Source organism: Pagrus major, chromosome 18 (genome assembly GCF_040436345.1).
Source record: "Pagrus major chromosome 18, Pma_NU_1.0".
Classification (NCBI taxonomy): Eukaryota; Metazoa; Chordata; class Actinopteri; order Spariformes; family Sparidae; genus Pagrus; species Pagrus major.
This window is the reverse complement of record NC_133232.1, coordinates 34416450-34438358: the sequence shown is the minus strand read 5'-3', so window position 1 is coordinate 34438358 and position 21909 is coordinate 34416450. Positions and strand designations below refer to the sequence as shown.

Below are 21909 nucleotides of genomic sequence, written 5' to 3'. Positions count from 1 at the left end.
ATCCTCTTTCTCTTTTCCTGTGTTGCCATCTTACTGCTCGTTCTCCCCTTCTCTCAATCTTCTCTGTCTCTCTTTCAACCGTGCTCTTTGTGTTTTCTATAATCCTCTCTCTGTGGTGGTTTAATCTCCACTTTTAAGAGGCAAGTGGCTGTAGGCCTTTTGATGGCCCTCGGATAACTCTTCCCACCAGTGTGTGTGTGTGTGTGTGTGTGTGTGTGTGTAAAACGTTGTGTAAGTGTGTGCATGAAGAGATGCTCAGTCCTTTATACTCCTTTGTCACTATGGGATGGTTTTGCTTCCGGTAATAAATCTAAAATACATCTTGTCAGTTGACTTGTCGGTGTCAAGGTCAGGACGTCTCTCGCCCTCGTCCTTCCATTTTCTGATTCTGACTTCATCTGCTGCCCTCCTACTCCTACTCCTACTCTTTCCTTCTTTTTTCTTCCATGTGACTGTACTCTCTCTCTCTTGGAGGTCAAGGCCAAGAAATACAGTGTTTCCACTGATGGCATCCAGAACTTTATAGTTATCATAAACTCGAGGAGGCATGCAGACATACCCCTCTGTCCTTGTGTTCCTCAGTCAAAATTCAAACAAAAAGGATGACATCTCTCCTGAAAAATAGAAGGTATTTAGTTGACTGATATCAGTCGTTACTCTTCAACGAGACCAGAGGTGAAAGAAGCACCCAGTTGTTGTACTTGTAGGTAAACTCTCAGTGCTTTATCGAAGGCAGCTGGACTTGTTTCAGTTTCTTGAAGATGTTTCACCTCTCATCCAAGAGGCTTCTTCAGCTCTAACTAACTGGAGGGGAGTTGCAGGCTTTTAAACCCTGTGTGGGGTATAAACGTATATTATAATTACCATGACCTGGATGACTGAGAACCTTCATCAACATATTAAAGATTAACTGCACTAATTTTACACATTAAAGTGTGTTTACAGGTCTTGGGGAGTACTACTGCATATGTATATATCCTTTAATGTAACTCCAGTGATGTGAGCTGATATTATTTCTTATTTCAACTGGTCCTGTGAAGAAAAGATGCATCTGCACGTTGAATTACACTCGTGGGCAGTTGGACACAGACATCTTACAGATTGTTTGTAGCCTGTTGCTGCCCGTCACCTACTAAGACTTGATAAACCATCACGATGAGTGATGGGTATCAAAGTTTTTCATTAGATACAAGTAGAAGTAGTTCTTTGACAGGGTTTTTGTTTGTTTTTTGACCATCTGCTCTTGACAAGGCCGACCCGTCACTCTGTCCTTCTTTCTGGACCTCATTACTCTCTATGTCCACACACACACACACACACAGTAAGAGTCCAGGCTGGGTTTCTGGACCTCATTAGTTTTCCAATTAGCTGCTGTCATCTGTCGACCTCGGTTACTTGGGGCAACTATGACACCACAGCCAATTCTCTGCACTGATTCGTCTCACTGGGAACAGATGGACTTCCTGTTTTCTTTCCAGGGGAAAGTCAAGACGATTCCTCACTCTGAAAGTTTGAATGTTTGTTGTTGTTTTTTTTCTCCGAAAGTTAGAAAAGATGACATCTAATGAAATTAAAGATGCTAGCCCTAAATTTAGGTTAGGTTTGTTCATAGTGGTAACTGGGTATAATTCATCTAAGACAAGCTTGCTTTATATTAATTTACAGAGCTGATAATAACATTACACGTCTACAGAGAAATTAGAGAAGCAAAGACGTCTCCCATTGTGTATCAAATAATCCAAATGCTCATATCTAAATAGTAAAGTTATAGAAAATGACTCATATGAACATTTTCTGATGACACGCCTTCATGAATGAATTATTTGTTACTTTTAGGTAACTTAAAGTACTAAAATCTGAGAAAACATCATGTTTAACCTCACAGTAGTGACAGATATCCTTTGTGAGTTGAAGAGACTTTAACTCAGAGTTTCTGAATGTTTGTAGTCAGTGAGACACAAAGCAGCTGTGTTTTTTCTTACAGAACACAAACATTTGTTGTTTGAACACGACTGATACATCACGCTGGAGATCATCGTTCACGCGACCGCTGCCTGTCAGAAAAACATAAACATACATCGTTTAAAGTCACGTGATCAGATGACCAATGCTGACATTTTTCTGGAAAGTACTGTCTACTTTCTACTTACCAATGTCTTATTCCTGTTTGTTTTAGGGTTAGACTCTCCTTTAAATCATAGGACATGTGTCACTTTTTCAGCGAGTCCCTAACATGACACCTCTTTTAGCATTTTAACATATTATTGCAGCACCACATGGCTAATCCACTGTATACTTGTTCAGTGGCTGTTGGGGCTTTTTGAAAAGATCGGCAGGATGGCTCAGGTTCAAGTTCAGGTAACTTTATTTTTAACCGTAGGTAGTTTTGGTTTGCACTAGATTACGAGTCATCCATCTTGACACACAGTTTACAACAACACTGACAATAGACAAACATGATTAAAGATCCCATGCCTCCACTAATTAAGAGAAAAAACAAATACTAGAAACACTGTACGACTATGTTTAAAAGTCAATCGAGCACTCTTATATCTGTGTGTTGAGTAAGCGACCAAAGGTTTAACTGCTGGCAGCATATTGCCCCGAGTGCCTCCCGCTTATCAAGTGTAGTTAAATGTGTCATACTAAAAAACAACACTAGTATGAAATACAGTACAAACAATTCTGGGAATCCACCCTCATTAAAATGCAATTTATAAAAACATAGAAATAACAAGATGGATGGACAATGAAACAGGGTTGGTAAGGGTGTGTTTGTGTTTGCATGCAGGTGTTCACATTCACACGCTCGTGTTATGTGAACATGAGAAGTCTTGTGGTTTAATTATAACTTTGTGGGGAAAACGACTGTTTACTTTCGTCAAGATTAAACCTGGATTTTGAGGTGTGTCAAACGGTCACAGACACACAAGCATACAAAAAAACACACACATAATAATGTTTGTGCGACAAACTCGCCCAGTTTTTTTCAGTGGTTTTGCAGAAACGTACTTAACCAACATTTATTCTGGCGATTGGGTTGATACTTACTCTTATGTCTTATTATCTTTTATATCTATTATGTGTTTCTGTTCTGTAGCAAACCCAATTTCCCCCACGGGAACAATGATTCTCATACAAACATACATCAGTCATCAAACTGCAAACTCCACGTAGTAAATAAACTATAGAAACAGGTCCAACCAGGATTTAAGCCGTTACTGAGTCATGATTTGTCTTTTGTCTGTGTAAAGTTCATAACTTTGCTCTAATTGAATTGCAGCGAGAGGAGAGGTTTTGTCTTATCGCTCGTAAACCTTAGAAAATGTTTCCCATACATCACCTGCTTCATGAATATTTAATAAGGACAAATTCACAGTTCTCAGAATTCATAGAAAACTGTGATAATACAGAAAGAGACAATAGAGCCTGGTATCACCTGCAAAAATAAACAATTTAATGTCAAACAACACATATTTATCTTATAATCAGGCATTAACGTGTGATTCATAGCTCAAAGGTCTCATTCACACGTGTGTATCATCAAAGTTACATAACGCCAACCAGCTCCAGAGGGGGCAGTACTGTCACACATGTAGTCTGGAGTTAGTTTTAAGTAAACCAAATTATCTAACACTTTTAGACTGCAGCCCACTGCCACTACCAGCGGGTTAAACCAGACTCTGTGATGATTAGTTAACAGTAGTTGAGCCTGTGTTCAGAGTAGCTAACATTTAGTTTTCTTTATGTGGCAGAGTTGACGGTGTCTAAAACAAGTTGTTTTCCAACCACATAAAGCATTCGACTCATCTGATCTTCTCTTGACTGTAGCTTGACCTTGTCTCGTGTTCACACCAGTTAAGGAAACATAAAGAAACACAGCAGCTGAAACTGAACATCTTCACATGACATGTTTCTGTCGTGCAGCCGTCTTCTTTCTTTTAAAGCAGTCGGGGCAGTGGTTCGACATCATCATGAGTTCGAGCTGAGTGTTCAGAGCCCTCTTCTTTCTTTGCATCATATCAGTTGCACAATGATTGGAGGGACTGCAGAGAGGAGACGATCTGAGCGATAACAGAAGTTAACAGCATGAAGTGACATGACAGCTCTCGCTCTCTCCTCTCCACCCCAGGGCACTGCCATCTGGCCCTGCCACCACTTTACCAGTCACACACACACACACACACACACACACATAGATTATGTATGTACTGTATGTACACTCATTCTAGCATTTATGAGTCCGTATTATATTTCATTAAAATAAATCCATCCTCTCTAATATCTCTTTAAGTGTTTTTAATTTAATACTGCATGTTGTAGTATCAAATGTACTTTGGCTCAGCGACATATCAGTTAAGGTTGAGTGCTGTTTTGTTTTTAATGTTTGTTCCCTCACAGTTTTACTGGTCTTCTTCTTTCTGCCGCCGGCTCCGTCCTTAATCACAGAAGTGTGTGTGTGTGTGTGTGTGTGTGTGTGTACCACAATACTCGTTACTTTTTCTGTATCAGCACAAAACAGACCTAATTATGGTGCTGTGTGGTCACTGCCCAGACAAGAGCCATTGTGTTTTTTTTTTTTTTTGTGTGTGTGTGTGTGTGTGTGTGTGTGTGTGTGTGTGTGTGTGTGCCAGTGGCCCCTAAAGCACAGAACCGCTGCTCTGTTAACGTCACTGATGGAGAGTCATATAAAGTTAAGCAAAAAGGCAAAAGCAACAAAATACAATGTTGGTGTTGTTTTGCGGGTACGGGTCACTTGAATCATCATCAAGTAACACAACTTTTCATTTTCAAGTTGCGTGCAGAACGCCAAAGTCCAATTTAGTGTGCAGGGGAGACAGCAATCATTCCCATGATTCTGTGGAAATAAAAGTCCAAGTATGGTGCAGGTTGGGGTTAGAAACCCAGGACTGTGTTTGTGTTTGTGTCCTGTACGAAACCAAAAGTCAAAGTTGGCTTGTCTTGAATTGCATCAGTAAGTTAACGTGCACAACGTATTTAAAGTATGTCACCTTCATAACGTCATCTTTGCCTCAACCTAACCTTTGTGAGTGTGTGTGTCTGTCATCATGGCAACATGTGGTCCTGGAGACATCTATCGTAGCAGGAAACACAACTTGGTTAGGTGTTTGTGTCTCTCTGTGTCTGTGAACAGAGCTTGTAGACATGATAGCAACACAACTGTGCAAGATGCAGTCATGAAACCTCACAGGTGTAGGTGAGATCAAAGATTTCACTCTGATGTTTTCTTTACTTACTCCAACAACAGGCACTTCTGTGTAGACACCTGGCGATTGATTTAAATTGTGTGAAATTGGCAAACTTGTTTATCTCTGTTGTTATTTTCAGCGGTAACCGTAATGTTTAAGATATAAAGCGGTCCGACCTATCTGACGTTTCTGCTGTTTGTTTGGTTTTTTTCATGTACTGTGTTGCTTTGCTAGTGTTTTTGATATCTACCCAACAGCGACATCTCAAGCTACCTGCTATTTGGGTAAACTCAAGATGTCATTTTCTTTGTGGCTCAACAGATAAATTAGGTCTCCAACCTAACATTATTGAAGATGTTGTTATGAATAAGGTATGACAGCATCCAACATTCATTTTAGAAGAATTAGATGTATACACTTTGAAATAACAAAATGAAAAACGACAATGAAACTGTATGTAAGCCAGTGCGCGATGCAGGGGTTTTCCACCTGGAAGTTATTGTAAACAAACATGGACACAGGGAGGACTAGAAGTTTTATGCTTTGAGTGCCAACAAAGTAATTTTCTAACCTTGTTGTACGTGGTACTGAGCTTCAGAAGCGTGTGGAACAGGACTTGAATATGAATTATGCACCTCTCTGCTGCCACAAACATATAACCCGTAATAGAAAGTTGATTCTTGAAGGATTTGAAAAGCAACAACAGCTCGAGGAAGGCTCTAATTTTCTTTTCCCCAAATGGTTTTCTTTGACATCAAACGAAGGCTAGTCTTGTAGCCTTTACTCAGCAGGGGAGCGGGTTAGTGTCACTTCAGACATCCACCTTTGAAGTTAGATGATGCATTACATAACTACTGCTCCAGCTCTTATAAGTATATTTATTCCTTTAACAGTCAGGCTGTTGTCACTATCTGGAGGGGTATTTATAACCAAATGACACAAATCCCCTCGTTTATCTGCACTGCAGTGTTACTACATATTTATCTTACATCTTTTGTCTGCTGTGTGTTTTTGCGTCCCGTCGAGACTGACACCAAATCCACTGGGATTTGTAGATGCAAATGACGAAGCTGGGGAAACTAAGACATGCAAAAGTGTTACTGAGCTCCTGTTTTGGCCTGTTTCAGGTTGTGTTCATTCACTTTGGGAAAAGGTCAGGCTTGCTTTTCTTGCCCAGTAGAGGGAAAGAGGAGAAGGTTTACCTTTGAAGTTAGCTGATGGATCACAGAGCTGCTGTCGAGGCTCGGCTGAGAGCTTTCTATTCATTCCAGACGAACCGACGGATCCACCTCCAACTTAATTTGCAATATTTTTACTAGATTAGTTTGCATGTAGTCTATTTGCACGCGTTCCCTCTGGACGTTTTGTCAGTTGGAAAACTTTGACCACACAATGTGTCTGCTAGAGTCTGGGAAAGGGAAATAAACTGTCAGAGTATTCCCTCCTGTAATTCAGCAAAAAGATAAACACAGTTAGTTTATACGAACATGCCACCACCTTCAATAAAGAATGATGAGTTTCAGATCTTCAGAATGCCTCTCCTCCGTCTTCTTCTTGCTTATCAGAGCTGTTTTCATCCATTTCACAACAGTTTGGGTTTATTTTCTACAAGCTGTGGCAGCTTGAAGGCCGTTAATAATTCTTATTTGCCAGGAGAAATACCTCACTGCTGATTACTGGTATGATGATGGAGTAGGCTTCAGGCAAACATCCTCCGAGAGTGAAGAGGAATGTGATCCTCTTGTCAAGTATGAACCACAGCTTCCTATCACCACACCGTACATCACATTCTGCCTATCTGGCACTTTTCCAATGCTACTAACGGTTACAAAATGTTGTTTTGCTTGGGAAAAAAAAAAATTTCAGTAACTCATGTTAGATCTGTGAGATTTGGTTGAGTGTTGTAAAAAGTACCCGAAACTTCACTTCATTCTTCAGGTAATTAGTCCATCAGCTCAGACTCAAACTACACAACTGGCAACAAAACAAGGGCAAATATTCATGTTAATTCATACTCACCTCTGGCCGCACTGGAATTTGTATTCTTACTTACTTTCTGAGTGTTTCCTGCTTCTTACTTGTGCTTATGTCTTGTGCTTAAGTGCTGGTTTGCTTGCACGAAATGTTGCATAACTGCAGTTTCTACTTCTGTTCCCCGTCCTTTTTTTTTTTTTCCTGCTCTCAGTCATTTCCCCGGCATCTGTCTCTGAATCTGTTTACCTTTATCCTGTTTTTCTTTAAGTATTATTCAGACTTTTATTACAGTTTTTTGATCATTAAAGCAACAATATGCAACATTTTTTTAGGTTATGGTGTAGATTCAACGCAGAAGCATGAATCAAGCTTTAATCATTTAAAAACAATTGTAGAAAAAAAACGCTCATCACAGTGTTTCAAAGCCCAAAGTGACATCTTTAATTTACTTCTTTCGTCCAACCAACAGTCCAGATCTCAAAGACTCTTCATTTACTGTAATGAAAGACAAGGAAATGCAGCAAATCCTGACATTTAAGAAGCTGGAACCAGCAAATGCTTGACATTTTTGCTTAAAAAATAACAGAAACAATTCTATTGATTGTCACAAGAGTTGGCAGTTGTTGTAGTTTGTTGTGGCTTTGTTTGGAAAGGGAGGTGCTCCACTTGGGAGCCAGAAACCTGATCTGAACCTGGGCTGAAGCTAATCTAACAGACACCAATAGATACACAGAGTTGTTAAGTAATTAAGGTCCAGATGCTTTGAACATGGACAGTCTCATTCCAAGAGTTTGTTCAAAGATTTTCTGTGGTCACATAGAAACCCAGACTGACTGCTGAACATTGTCTCCAGCTTAAATATCTCCTCTGTCTCATCTAAAAGACGTGAAGGACACCAGCTTCAATGCTTCAATTATTCACCCAAACTGGACACAACGGGCTAAGACACCACTTTAATGGATTCTCTGTGTCTTGTGATTAGTTCACACGCTCACCATATTGACGTGTACAAATAATCAGCACTATAAAGAAAACCCTCGCAGAGGTAGATCCGTCCACATGATGGACATCGAGCACTCACCCTCCTGACTTTTATCTTAATAAACCAAACTTGACAGCAGTGAAGCAGTCTGTCTCTGTTTCGTGTTCATCTACAAGCTTCATTAAAAGAACAAAGGATTTTTAGATTATTCCTACTATACCTTCCTAGTACTGCAGTTCAGGTACTTTATTGAGAATATCATTGAAAACTTTCCATCCCATATCCAGCCCTGTGTTGAATGCACTGATCTGGTTTCTCTCTGAGCTCAGCATGACAACAAAACTCATTTTTACCAGGTGGACAAACAACTGGTCCTAACACTCGCTGCCCCGCAGGCAAAACAAACCACACAAACAAATAAAGACAAGATATGCCACAAAATATGAACAAAACAAGGACATTAAATCCCACATGGTGAAACGCACGCCACAATGTTATAAGCAGCCTTCAGCGGTGGAATATAACCAGGTACATTTATACTCAAGTAAAAAAATGTATGCTACTCTGTACATCTACTCCACATGATATTTATGGCAAATAATGTACTTTTTACTCCACCATATTTGTCTGACATCTTTATTTACTAGATGCATTTCAGATTAGAATATGTTATACTGTTCCTGTCTGCACTATTTTCCGGCAACATCTGCAGCTAGAAATTGTACGTTTCCAGAATGTTCTGGGAATGCCCCTGACGGTGTTAAGGATGTCATCTTGTAACGTTCCCATAACGTCCCCAGACATCACGATGTGGAGTTCTTTAAAGGGTAAGGGATGTTTTTATATGACCAACTTAGACCCATATGGGGACGTCCTCCTGAAGTCATGTGGAGAACTTTGAACTGCAGCACTTTCATTTGAATTTGAATAAAAAAAACATGTACCTCCACATTTTGTGATTTTTATAATTTTTGATAAAGTAAAGGATGAAGTCTTTATGTGTTGAGAAAAATCGACTTTCTTCATCAGCTGTAAAATGTGTCATCACAAAATTGAAAACAGGGTTTTGATGACGATCATAAAGAATATGATGCGCTGCTGTAGATTGAAATACCCAACAGTATATAAAGTAGTATAAAACTGAGTAACAGGAACTTGAAGGCGCTATGAATGTCTGAACAGGCTAAGAGAGATCAGAAACAACACACAGTAGAAAATGATAGCAGTATGAAGCCATAGAGGAATATTGCTGTAATGCCAAGAGTCCCTGAGGGAGATGGAGGGGGATACGGGGTACAAGAGAGGACAGGATCAGCAGAGTGCACGTGAGACTGCGTGGGGTGCGCTTAGAGATGATGAACACGCTTGCAGGCAATAATCTATAAGCTGCGTGTGCAGGCAGGGAAGTGGACCGCATGAGCATGTGAGCCTGACGACCGTGCACGCAAAGCCGAGTCCTCCCGGGACGGAGGAGAAGCTGATGAATGTGGATGCACGTGAGGTGGACTTTGTGTGTGTGAAGGAAAGGAAAAGAAATGAGAAAGGAGAAAAGGAAATGAGACTCCCTCTCTACTTCCTGCGGGAATGAAATGGGAAAGATTACGGCTCACAACGCAGCCATATTTTTAAACCATTATCTGGAGATTATGAGCTTTATTTAGAGGTAATCCATCAGGAGAAAACAAAAAGGTTTCCTCTGTTAAATATGTTTATCAGCGGTGAGGAGTGTCATGCCAGCATGTATGGTATCTTGACAAGTGTAGCATCTGATTCAAGCTGAAAATGTCAGATCAAGGAGTGCCCATGATTGATCAATGCATCAGACTGTACTTCAATCACAGTCTAACACAGGCGCTGTGTCTTATTCAGATCCGTCCTCCTTATTTTAAAGTAGTCCGAGTGTGCTTCGGCGATCCTGCTGAGATCATTAACCAGACAATCATTTTTCAATTCTCCATAATTACATCTTAATCTTGAGAAAACAAAAGTCAGGTTCTCGTGGTAAATGATATCGCTACCCAGAGAAATCTGCCTTTTTTTCCATCTGGGGATAACGGGATAATTAACTCATGATCTCGAGATAATGGCATTCAAAAACGGCAAGGACGACTGTCAAAATGTCTGCAGTGAAGATGGTCTATTCAACTAATTGGACTTGATTTAAAAAGACACACACCTGTATATAAGCTCCCCATAGACCCGTAGATAAATTTCAGTTCACAGTTTGCTCCATTATTTTGAAATGGAAGTAGTCTTTAACCAGCAGGGGCCGGAGGCATGCACCCCAGAAAATCTCCCTCATTAGACCTGTCGATGAGAGAAACTGAATGTGTTTCATCAGAACAAATAAACTCGCGTTATGTTTCCAGTCCACGTCATCAATTCACCCACAGCTAAAATTTCATCTTGGCATTTCATAATTATACAGACGGGCTGATGCTCTTCTGTTCTGATACAACCCGGCAACTTTGATAAGGACTTGGACAACTTGGCGACAAGGAAAGCAAACATTTGGTGCTGTAACATTCAAAGTGATGTTGTGGTAAATGAGAAGGTATATAAAGTAAAAGCTCCAGGCTGTAATCTGTTTGCGTCAGAGACATGTCCTCTTGTGTAAGAAAACCGCCTCAGGAAATAACACAGTAGATAATTACCTCCTGAAACAACGAGCACTTTTTGTTTGGAAATTTCTACAAAAAAAGGCTCCGGCACACAAACTCAAGCGTGCACTTCAATTTGCTTGAGCAACTGGCAGCTCAGAGTCATCGACAAACAAAACTAACACACTCTGCCTCACTACAGACTGTTGGTTAAAGATGAACTGCCTGGTCTGCAAGCTTCTCATTGTGATGGCACTCTTAAGTTTATGAATGTTTGGTAACTTGGAAGATGTGGAGACATTCTGGCTGCGTAATACCAACAGTTTAGTGACATGATTCTTTATTGTAATGTTTAAGAATAAATTATTTGTATCTGAATAGAAGTTTCTTTTTGTTTTATGAAAAATATCGTCATCCGACCTAAAATGTAATGATCTTGTTGGTAATATTTCAGGTTTGCATGGTAGCCTCTGCCGCCAGTGTATGAATGTTCGTGTGAATGGATGAACTCTAACTTTTGTTGTGAAGCACTTTGAGTGGTCGGTGAGACTAGAAAAACTCTGTGTTTGTCGGTCAGATTGGGATTCTTGCAGGTTTTTTTAGCTTTGGAATTAGCTGCTAGCGGAGCCATGTTGCTAACACTGTCGTTTGTGACACCAGCACCAACATTAACGCCACAGGACAACACTCAGAAGAAGGGAAAGTTGGAAAGTTGCCTATTGCTGCTTTAAATATAATTATTATGACAGATAAATTATGTGTAATATTATTCCTTTAATATCTATGTTGCTCTATATAATCTTTATAATATTGACTTTGCTCTTGTTCTGTTTAGATAAACAGAAATCAAGTGTAGCACACACTGTACAGGCCTATAGACATGCTTGTACAAAGATTCACAAAAACACCTGCTATTATTAAAATGATTCGCACCTTCAGACATTTTTATAGACCTTTAATAGCATGTTGCTCTCAGAAAATCGTAAATGGGATGCAGCACGTTAATGATTTTTCACCCACCCTCTCAGATGTTCGTACATGTTCAGGAATCTCCACCTACAGTGACAAACAATGCAGCTCTGCAAAGTGAAAATCATGGTAATCACTATCATCATCTCTATAATGTCACATTTCCTCGCCCTGACTGCTGGGTGGATATTTTCCATTGCAAAACAAACATTTTAGTTGCTGTTTGCATTGGAGACGCCGCGCAAACAACATCTTTTCTTCCCCTAAGTGAGGCCCTTCCTGCACTCAGTCTGACCCACCCAACATAAAGAAACATTACCAGAAGTTTGAGATATTGGCAACAGTTACGCATGACTGTAATAAACAGAGTAGAAGAAGTAGAAGTCGCAAACCTGGAAACAAAACCAGTTGTTTGCCAACAGGAAATTATCTGGTAACTAACAGCATCTTCTTCTTCTTCTCAGTGGAAACAGATGATCAGGTGGTTTAACGATCGCGATGTCAGAACTTTTTGAGCAAAGGTGCTTCCATCTTCCACTGAGCACATTAACTCTTTTTTTAAGTTTACGCTGTCTGCATCATCGTTTCCAAAAATCGGTTTCTGCCCAGCCAGACATAAACACTGAAATGTCTTCACCCTAGAAGGAGTTTCCAAAAGGTCTGTTTTCAATAACCTAAGTGCCATTTACGTGTGCACGAAAGGCCAAAACACATTTTAAAGAAATACCTGTTTCACTGGTGAACTGCAGAAATTTAGACTGTCACACAAACTTGAATGTCTTCTCACTCAAAATATATTTAAAAAAAACAAAAAATACCACAACCAAAAGAAAACCATCACAATCTCAAATCATACAGAAAGAAACTCCATGTACCGATGTGACCTGAACAGCAAAGTAGTCCTCTCCTCATCACAAAGTCCACCCATGCTGCAGCTCCCTGAGGCGGCTCGGGGAAAATCACATCAGGTCCCGTCTGGCTCCAGCAGCAGCCCGTGGTGCCCTTCCACGGGACGGCGGCCCAGGATGGATCGAGCTGTCTCCCAGCTACCTGCCGACTGCTTTCACCTTGTCTTTGTCTCCCCAGAGGCAACGGTGGTGTCAGAGGAATTAGGTAGTGATGCATCTACCGCGCCTTCTGTTAGGATTCATGGTGTCGACACACTTGGAAAATGTGTCACTGCTGGCCTCTGCCATGTGCTAATCAAGAGGAGGAATGAGTGATGCATCAGATCATCAAATGTATTCTCACACACTTAAAATGCATACCACCAGAGACAAGTCAACTTTCTCTTAGCTTCACAGACGTAAAACCCTCACGACTGGTGTACGCAGAAAGCTGGAAGTAGTTTGATTACAGCAGCATCCGATTATGAAACTGAGATTCTGAGGACACGCTCCCGTTCTGGTCTCACCCTGATCTCTTGACCTCTGTGGGCTCAATCTGGCCATATCTGGTATTTCGCATCCCACCCGGCTGTAAAACTCTCAAATTTAAGAATTCCCAGCAGGGTTTCTGTCTGGTTTAGTCAGAACCACATGCTCTTGTGGGTTGACTTCCTCAACTTCCTTCCCTCAGTCAATTCCTCGACTGTCTACATGCAAATATGTTGCGAGGATGATGACAGAGATACGACAGTGAGCGGCTGTACTTCCATGAAACCCACTCAGACTCGCTGAGCAGCTAAAAGTGTGTCATGAACAACTATGCGTGCCGAGTGGGCGTGGATCGACTCTGAAGTACGTCAATCGTTTCACAGAGTCGTCGCAGGGGGAAAGAAAAGGATGCTTTGTTCAACGTCGAATTGTTTTCTATCCAGCATGGAGCCACATGAAAGCATCAGAGTGACTCAGATTTAATAGAGATTCACATTCAGTCATCATAGCAGCAGAGAAGAAACTGAGTCAACACAGACGCTGAATCTTTTGTACTTTTCTTCACATTCTTCTTCCCGTGACTCATGAACAAACATGATTATGAATGTCAGCGGGGGGGGGGGAGTTTAGCATTGTTGTTGAAGCTTTCATGCATCTAATACGCAACTGTGTATCTCATTCCTTGTTTTGCTACCTCCAGTGCTGCCCACGTTCATCTGTATTCAGGGTGACTCATACATATAAAGTGTGAACCTACAGATTTCAGCAAAGGAGCGCTGACATCAGGCAGCACGTCAAGTTATCTTCTCAGACTTGTATTTAATTAATGGGACATTTGTTGAGCAAAGACGGAGCAGTAATGAGAAAAAAAGAGAAAGATAAAGATGTTTTTTTGTATTTTGTTTTAAGAAAATCTGATTATTAAGATGCATTTTTTAAGTATCTGACCACTGCAATGTTTTTTTGCAGTTCATGTTTATTTGCCAGAAAACATACAGCGACTGTGCGACTGCAGTTTTCCTGTGTGTGCATCAGACGGATGTGACCTGAAGACAAGTGAGAACGTCGGCCCTCTTGTTAGCAAAATGACCCCGAGATCACTAACAGGTTCACCGCTGTCTTGGGAATTTTTACACTTTGTCTTACATTCATACTTACCCACAGGCAGTTCAAAATCAGTCTGTTTCCAATCTGCGGCGCTTACAAGCTGCAGCGTGAAGCAGCACTACTGTGAACCCGCTCAAATCTGAACTGAGGGCACGAGAAGAGAAGAAGGAAGCTGCATCAGAGCCAAAGTAGCACATTTTAAAATGTGTTTATTTTATCAGCATTCTGACAGAAAAATCACTGATACCAATTATCAGAAAAAGCTTAATATTGGCCCCGATGATCGGTCTGCCCCTAATTTGTGCCACTGAATATAATTTCAGGATAACTCAGGACATCTCCAGCCCTGTTTGTGGCGACCAAAATAGGTCAGTTGAGCCAAAACATGATGTTTTATAAGCCCAAATGTAACCAGAGCGTTAGCCCAGCACTTTCACTACGTAAAGTTGAAAATTGAACCTAAAGAAACATAATGGTGCGACATAGCCGTGGTTTGCAGAATCGTACCTTGCCAGCGCTTATTCTGACGATTGTGTTGGTTAAAACTGAACTTTGTCCGACACTTTGGTTTAATTTCGGTCTAACAGCTCGGTTTTCTTACTTCGTGCATCTTAGCTACAGAGCCACTGGTGTGTCTGAGGACTTTTACTTTGTATTTCCAAAAGTCAATCAAAGAGTGCAGGCGGTAGTGCCACGTGTTGGATTTTGTGATGTGAGCCATTTCTCCTCTTTTAGACGACCAAGTCTCCTGAATGGAAGTGAGTTATGGAGAGGATACGTTCATCTCCCTGGAGAAAAAAAGAACAACAACGAATGCTGAGTTTACAGAGTGTGCAGGAGAGAGAGAAGAGTGTCTCTTCACACACATCCATCTGTGTGTGTGCTTATGTGTATCTGTGTGTGACTGCCGTCAGCACTATAAGGCCAGTGGACATCTGCTTGGCCCGTGTTTGCAATCCCAAGTAGCCTGAGCCGAACAGCGACATAATGAGGGTACAAAGCAGCTGGTCTCTCTCTGTGTTGATGTGAGAGTGCATCTTAAAATGTGGACACAAAGCCGTCATTAGGTGTGTTTGTGTGTGTTTAGCAGATAGTCAGGACACAAAGCAGCCTTTATAGACAGAACGAAATTGTCCCATTCCCCGCTGAGAGGGCTGTCTCAGGACAAGAGTCTGTGTGTGCGTGTGTTTGTGTGATTGTCACTGTGTGCACCTAAAACATGTCTGCACTGACACTGTGTCGCTTTCAGTCATGATAGTGTATGTGTGCGTACACGTCTTAGCGTGGGTGTTTATGATCATAGCATGCGTGGTTGTGTGTCTGTGTGTTTCAGCACACATTTCTACATGTTGCATTTGTGTGTGTGTGTGTGTGTGTGTGTGTGTGTGTGTGTGTGTGTGTGTGTGTGTGTGTGTGTGTGTGTCTTAGGACTCGGCGTCTCATTCACAAATAGTTTCCACCGTTGGTCAATAGCAGTTGCTTGGATGCCAGTCGAGTTTGTGTGCCAGTGGACACACACACACAAACTCTCTCTCTCTCTCTCTCTCTCTCTCTCTCTTGCACACACACATACACACACACACACACACACACACACACACACACACACACACACACGGCTGAAGGTGACTGTTTTAATGCCAAAGTAGAAATCTCAGCACAGCATGTTGCAAAAGCAAAGTTTCTGAACTTGTGTGCGTGTTTCATGTGTGTACGCACATGCATGTCTGTCTGTGTGTTTGTATAACTATGCAAGACTTCAGTGTGTGTGTGTATGCACGTGTGTGTGTGTGTGTGTGTGTGTGTGTGTGTGTGCGTGTGTGTGTTTGATATTCAAATTCAGCTCCTTGCTCTGGGTCAGAGGGAGGTGAGTGTGTGTGTCTCTTTCGTAACATCCCTCAGCTCTGCACTTCAGCACAGACAGACCAACTTTCTTTTGCAGCAATTCATTACGTATTAAATTCACAATCTTATTGTTGTTATTGTTGTTGTTATTGACATGCAGCGGTTCCCACATATAGACTTCACTTGCTGCGCAGGTATATTAACAACCGCCAAAGTACATCTGGCGACCCATTTTTGCATTTGTTACCTACATTTTTTTTTATTTGTCCGAGAGACTGATGCCAAACTCGTTGACGATCTTCTCGAGGTGTGAATCTTCACTGGCCTCAGAATTCGATTTGATTACACAGCTACTTTTTCATCGTTGATACATGCAGTAAGAAAAATCTAAATTTCTTTTTTATTTAGAAAGTCCCTCCAATAATCAGACTGCAGCAGGTCAGGACTGATCAGCTGGGTCAGTTGCTGAGTTACACACAGCTTGTGACTCGTCCAGTTTGTGCTTCCCAGCAAAGTCATAAAATCCAACATGTGCCCAGATGTCCACTTTCAATACATATCTTCTAACAAAAGCCCCATAAGCCTTATGTCCACCCACAATTCAATGCAAAAGAGCGATGTTTTGATGTAGCTTTACAACTTTATTGTCCAATCAAGACTTGAAAGTGAACAATAAACATAGGCTGCAGACTCTCAGTTTTATTAAAAAGCATGAAGTGAAACAAATAAAGATGCATTTAACATTTTTAAATACATAATACATATTGAATATAATCAAAGTTCAGCCTGTAATCTACATTTCTGGAGGGTCCCTCCTCCTCCTCCCCTGTGTGTCCCGCTTTCCTGGCCTGTGTGAACCAGTTCATTCATGTCAGAGTGTGTTTGTGTGAATGGAAGAAGGTGAATGAGTGTGTGTGTGAAAACAGATACTGTTGTTCCGCCTGTCACTGCAGGTCGTAGCTGCAGCTCAGTGGCTTCGTTTTCATTGTGAAGCTCCCCTCTCCTCACCTCCGCTGGCCGTTATTGTGCGTCTGTCTCATTGAGTTGAGGTTGTGAGTAGATGACGGAGTTAATCACTTGTTGCTGTGTGAGTTGGAAGGCTATCGTATCCCAGTAACAGGAAGTCTCAGGTGTCAGTGTGTGTATTTCCATGAGCAAATCTGTGTCACCTGCGCATGTATGTGTGCAACACACGTGATAAATAGGCCGCGAGTGACCGCGTCATTCTGAAGCGTGACTTACATATCTTAAGGTCAGCATGGAAAGAGTTAACGAGGGAAAACTAATAAATAATTAACCTTCCTCATTAATATCTAATGAGCACAATGCAAAGCCGATGGATGTCACTCGGCTGAAGAACTCAAACATCTAGAACAGACAATCAAGTCAACACAAGACTTTCTGAGGCACGCGTGAAAGGTGTCGGAAAAAAACTGACAAATGTTTTTCTTGCTTAAAATAAAGAAGTAATATTTCCCAGTCATACAGCTCTGTTTACTGTGATGGCCTGTAAGATGTATTGCATTTGCTGCTTTCTAAAAGTCTGTGGTTTGTTACATTCGGCTCAAAAGTACAAACATCTTGAGGGAGAAAACTGTGGAGAGCTTCAGTCATGTGACTAGTGGTCGTTCAATGAGACATGCCACTGACATCTCTGGAAAATAAACGAGTGAGAGGATTTTCAGGATGAAAACTGAACTTTTCACACTCTGCTCACTTGTATCTCAACCTTGACCAAGTTGTTTTTGAATCTTAATCTAATCTGTAATTCAAGTTGTTCGACTTATCCTAAAGTGACTACAGTGAGTGACATTAGCTAACCTTTATCACGTGATCAGATATTTTCTTGTGCAGTAGACTAACAGAGAGTCGTCTCTATACTTTCAGTTTCTATGTCCTCATCTTTGCCTCGACGTATGTCCTCGAGCTCCTGGATGAGATGACGATCTCAGAGCTATCCCTTTACATGACACGTGAATTATTCAGGAGCCTGGTCACGTTTCCATGGGTGTGCACCTTGTCTCGTGCCAGCGTTAGCTTGGTGACCTATATCATTTTCGCAGCCTTTATGTTTACATGTAGGCCTATAGCCGGGACGGAAAATAAATCTGTGACGGTTGAATAGAGGGATAAATACAGTATGTTGGATCAAATTGCATGAGTGTTGACTCCGATCCTCATATTGTTGAATGTATCCTACTGTACATGTTTGTGTCTCTGAGAGCTCTGAATTAGTTTTAACGAATGGTTTTCACTGACAGACTGACAGTTGGCTTAAAGCACCTCGAGTTTGTTTCTTGAAAGTATCAAACATTTGGCAACGTAATCTCCAAGATGACACCTGTCATCCCGGCTAGACTTAAAGGTCTTGTGAGTTGTGTGCAGGTAATAGCAGTCAGGAATGTTGAGGACTTTGTGTGGAGACCGGAGGCTGTGTAATCACTGTACAGATCAGACTGTTGTCCTTTCCGAGTGCAACCTGTTTCCTGGAAAAGTCTTTTTTAAATTTTAATTCAAATGCATTTTATCATCATCTACTTACTTTAGACTCTCAACACGTCGTCCAACTTGCGCACCCACTTCAGTTTGGTGCGCTAACGCTTTTAGCTTCGCAGCTACAGTGATGACTTCAGCTTAAAAAAGGGTGAAAATAGGAGCTTTTTATCAACCATCTGTTAAAGCTGACACAGCTGCTGTTTTGACATTTCACTGTGTGACAAGCACATCACGGTTCTTTCCCACTGACTCACAGAGAAAACATGAAATAATGACGTTTGATTTTATATGATTGAGCAAAATTACTGTCTAATCAGCAATAATCATGGTGTTTGGGGGGAATCGTTTCAGCACACTTAAGCCAAACACGGACACAGACGGACATGTGGCTGTTACTGGAAAGACTAAACATGACAGTTAAAGCAACAAAGACGGTGTTTGAACGAGCCCAAAGTGATTAATGTGATTAGTGACTGACTCCAGTTATAAGGTCAACTGAAACTGTCTGTGATTACCTCTTCAGTTTAAGACACTAACTTTTCTCTGTTATGAAACTGAAGAAGAGTTTTTAAAGTAAGTAGACATGTTCTTTCTTAAAAAAGAAAGATTGTTACTGCTTTACTATACGTAGGAAAGATTTTTATGCATGCAAATGCTTCAGCTTTTCCAAACACATCTATCAGCAGAGACGTAAACCACGCGTTCATGCAGAGACCAAACAAACTTTAATTTAATCAATTTGAGGCAGCGTGTAGGATCAAATGGCATTTTTTTCCAGCAGCACGTTTGGCCACGCCGAGTCAAACCAAACCGTAACAATTTGCTTTTCCATCACCAGTTTTACTGCGCCAAGTTGAGCTGGGCCGCGCACGTGATGGTCCTGCTCGGGAGTAGCGCCAAGCCGGGCCCACCCCGCCTCAGAGCAGGCTGTGGTGACGTCTTGTGACTGCAGCCAACCCGTAACGAGCTCCCGTCTCCCCCTAAAAATCAATACTCAACTGAAGTCGGTGCAAGAAACCTGAGAGAAAGACATTTTTAGTCTGTGTGTTCGGCTCTCAGCACTTCTGTAGCTTCTAAGTGAATCTCTTTAGTTTCTCTTGTCCTGTTTGTTCTTTCAAACTTCGGATTAATGATTAATCATTAAGCTGATGGAGATGTATCACAAATGTATCAAAAAGTATCTTGTTTGTAACTGAATTAGCGGAGCCACTTTGTTAGCGGTGATTCTTCGATAGTACTGCGAGGATCGAGACAAGCCATCGTTGGTTTGAGACACACCTTCAGGCCCAGTTGTGGTAGAAATGTAAATCCAGACCGGCAGATGTGATGGAAAAACAGCAAAAGATGCTGTGAGGCTGCTCATTAGCACCACTATAGTCGCTCTGATCCACTGATCTCACCCAGCTGAGTAAAATCTCTCCCGTCGCCACCAATATTCATCACTGCGCCGGGTTTAAAAGGGTCAAAACACTTAATGCCACTTTTAAAACGTTCTCATGTGAGCGCAGATAAAAAAGAGAAAACGAGATGAAAAGTTGAGGCGCTGGTGGAAAAAGGTTTCAGTGTTTATATTCCATCATGAGAGAGGAACATGTTGCAGCTCTGTAGCTTCATTAGCACCAGACTCTTAACTGCTGTTTATTTAGAGAGGAGTTGGCCAGTGTAGTGTTCAGGCCAGTGTGTGTGTGTGTGTGTGTGTGTGTGTGTGTGTGTGTGTGTGTGTGTGTGTGTGTGAGAGAGAGAGAGAGAGAGTGTGTGTGTGTGTGTTTATCCCCATTGTTAATCTTGTGACACATGCAATCTGGATTACGCTGCTTCTGCTCTGGTTTCACACATTTACATTTCTGGGTCATTCAGTCCGTCTTCTCTATTTCTACCTGCCTGTATTTATTATCTGTCTCTTCCCATTTACCTCCATGCAGATCTCTCCTCCTCTCCCACTCACTGTGTGCATCTTTTCTTTAGTTTAGTAAAGAACAGAAAGAAGCAGAAGTCCGGCAGTTTGGGTAACATGCTTGTTCGCCTTCTTATCCACTGTCAAAGATTCGTATCAGTTTTGCTACAAGAAGAAATGAGTTTGTTTCACTTTGGTTACATTGGACAGCTGATGTGCAGCAGAATATCGACACTTTACGACACTCTGTTTCTGATCCCAACAGTCTGCATATTTTATATGTTTAATGTAGCCAGCTTGTAACCATCATGGCCGTGTTTTATGGGCCGTGATATGGTCGCAGGAGCTGGTCGAGACCGTTCTAGACAATGCTCGTGTTTCCATCGGCGGCGCCACGGCACGTTTCAGCAGTGTCCCAGAAGCGGCTCTCTGCTCTGCTCTGTGGATGTGCCAAGTCTATTTTTGACAGAAGCAGATCGAGCCAGACAGGAAGTCAGACAGCTTCTACTGTGGTTGAGTAGGATAACGTAGTTACTGTTTCGTTATTTGTCTGTTTTAGGTGTGTTTATTGTAAGTATTTCCAACTTTGTTGTGCTGTATATCCTGAGTCGGCACACAGTGTTTTATTTTGAAAATTGCACTTGGATGCACTGTGCCGTTCTACACACAAATCAAAGAAAAATGACAGAATAAACACAACGTGAGCGACTCTATATGCCAGATTATTTATTGGTAGGGCGTAGTGAGAGGATGGCTGCTTCCCCTTGTTTCCAGTCTTTGTGCTAAGCTACGCGCTAACCGACGGCTGACAGTGGCTTCATATTTACAGCTCACACATTAGAGTTTTATGGATCTTCTCATCGAACTTTCCTCTCGATTGCAGGTAATCATATTCCCCAAAATGTGCGAACAAAAGCACAATGTTAAGAGCTGATCAGCCATAACTGTCATATCATATCACTGTGTGTTACAGCGGATGTATGAATCACTCAATATCTAAAGGGCACTGTCAATATATTTTCTTCTGTGTCTACCTTCACATCCTCTTTATAAGCATCTCTTCATACAACATGAAATGTTTGTGTGTGTGTTTTGTGAAACAGCATGGTTCATGTCAGGACAGGTTTCTGAGTCTTAACTCCTCTTTTATAGGACCGGGAACACATGGATAACATCTCTCCTGCATCTGTTCACTGAAAGCTTCCATCTGCCTTGGCAACAACAGAGACGATCGGTGGGAGGGAGCGACGGGAAGAACGCACACAACGGTACACAAAAGAAATAACGAGTTGAAGAAGGAGTGTGTAGGTGTGGGAGAGGACAACAAGATAAGATAAAAGAAGAACTGATACACATCAGTTCTCAAAAAATGCAATCACAAGTGTTTTTATGTGTCTTTCTCTGGATCTGCGATCACACACTGGAGCTTCACTGTTTCATTTATAAAAAGTTTACG

At 41.4% G+C, this 21909-nt stretch overlaps 1 protein-coding gene across 2 annotated transcripts in view; it reads left to right on the top strand.

Moving 5' to 3' along the window:
• Positions 1-21909, top strand: part of cxcl14 (chemokine (C-X-C motif) ligand 14) — a 141694-nt gene that overhangs the window by 96875 nt on the left and 22910 nt on the right. For both annotated transcript variants that reach the window (XM_073487675.1, XM_073487673.1), the window contains exon 2: positions 21606-21721. The gene's annotated coding sequence lies outside the window, so the exon portion shown is untranslated. The remainder of the gene's footprint in view (positions 1-21605; positions 21722-21909) is intronic.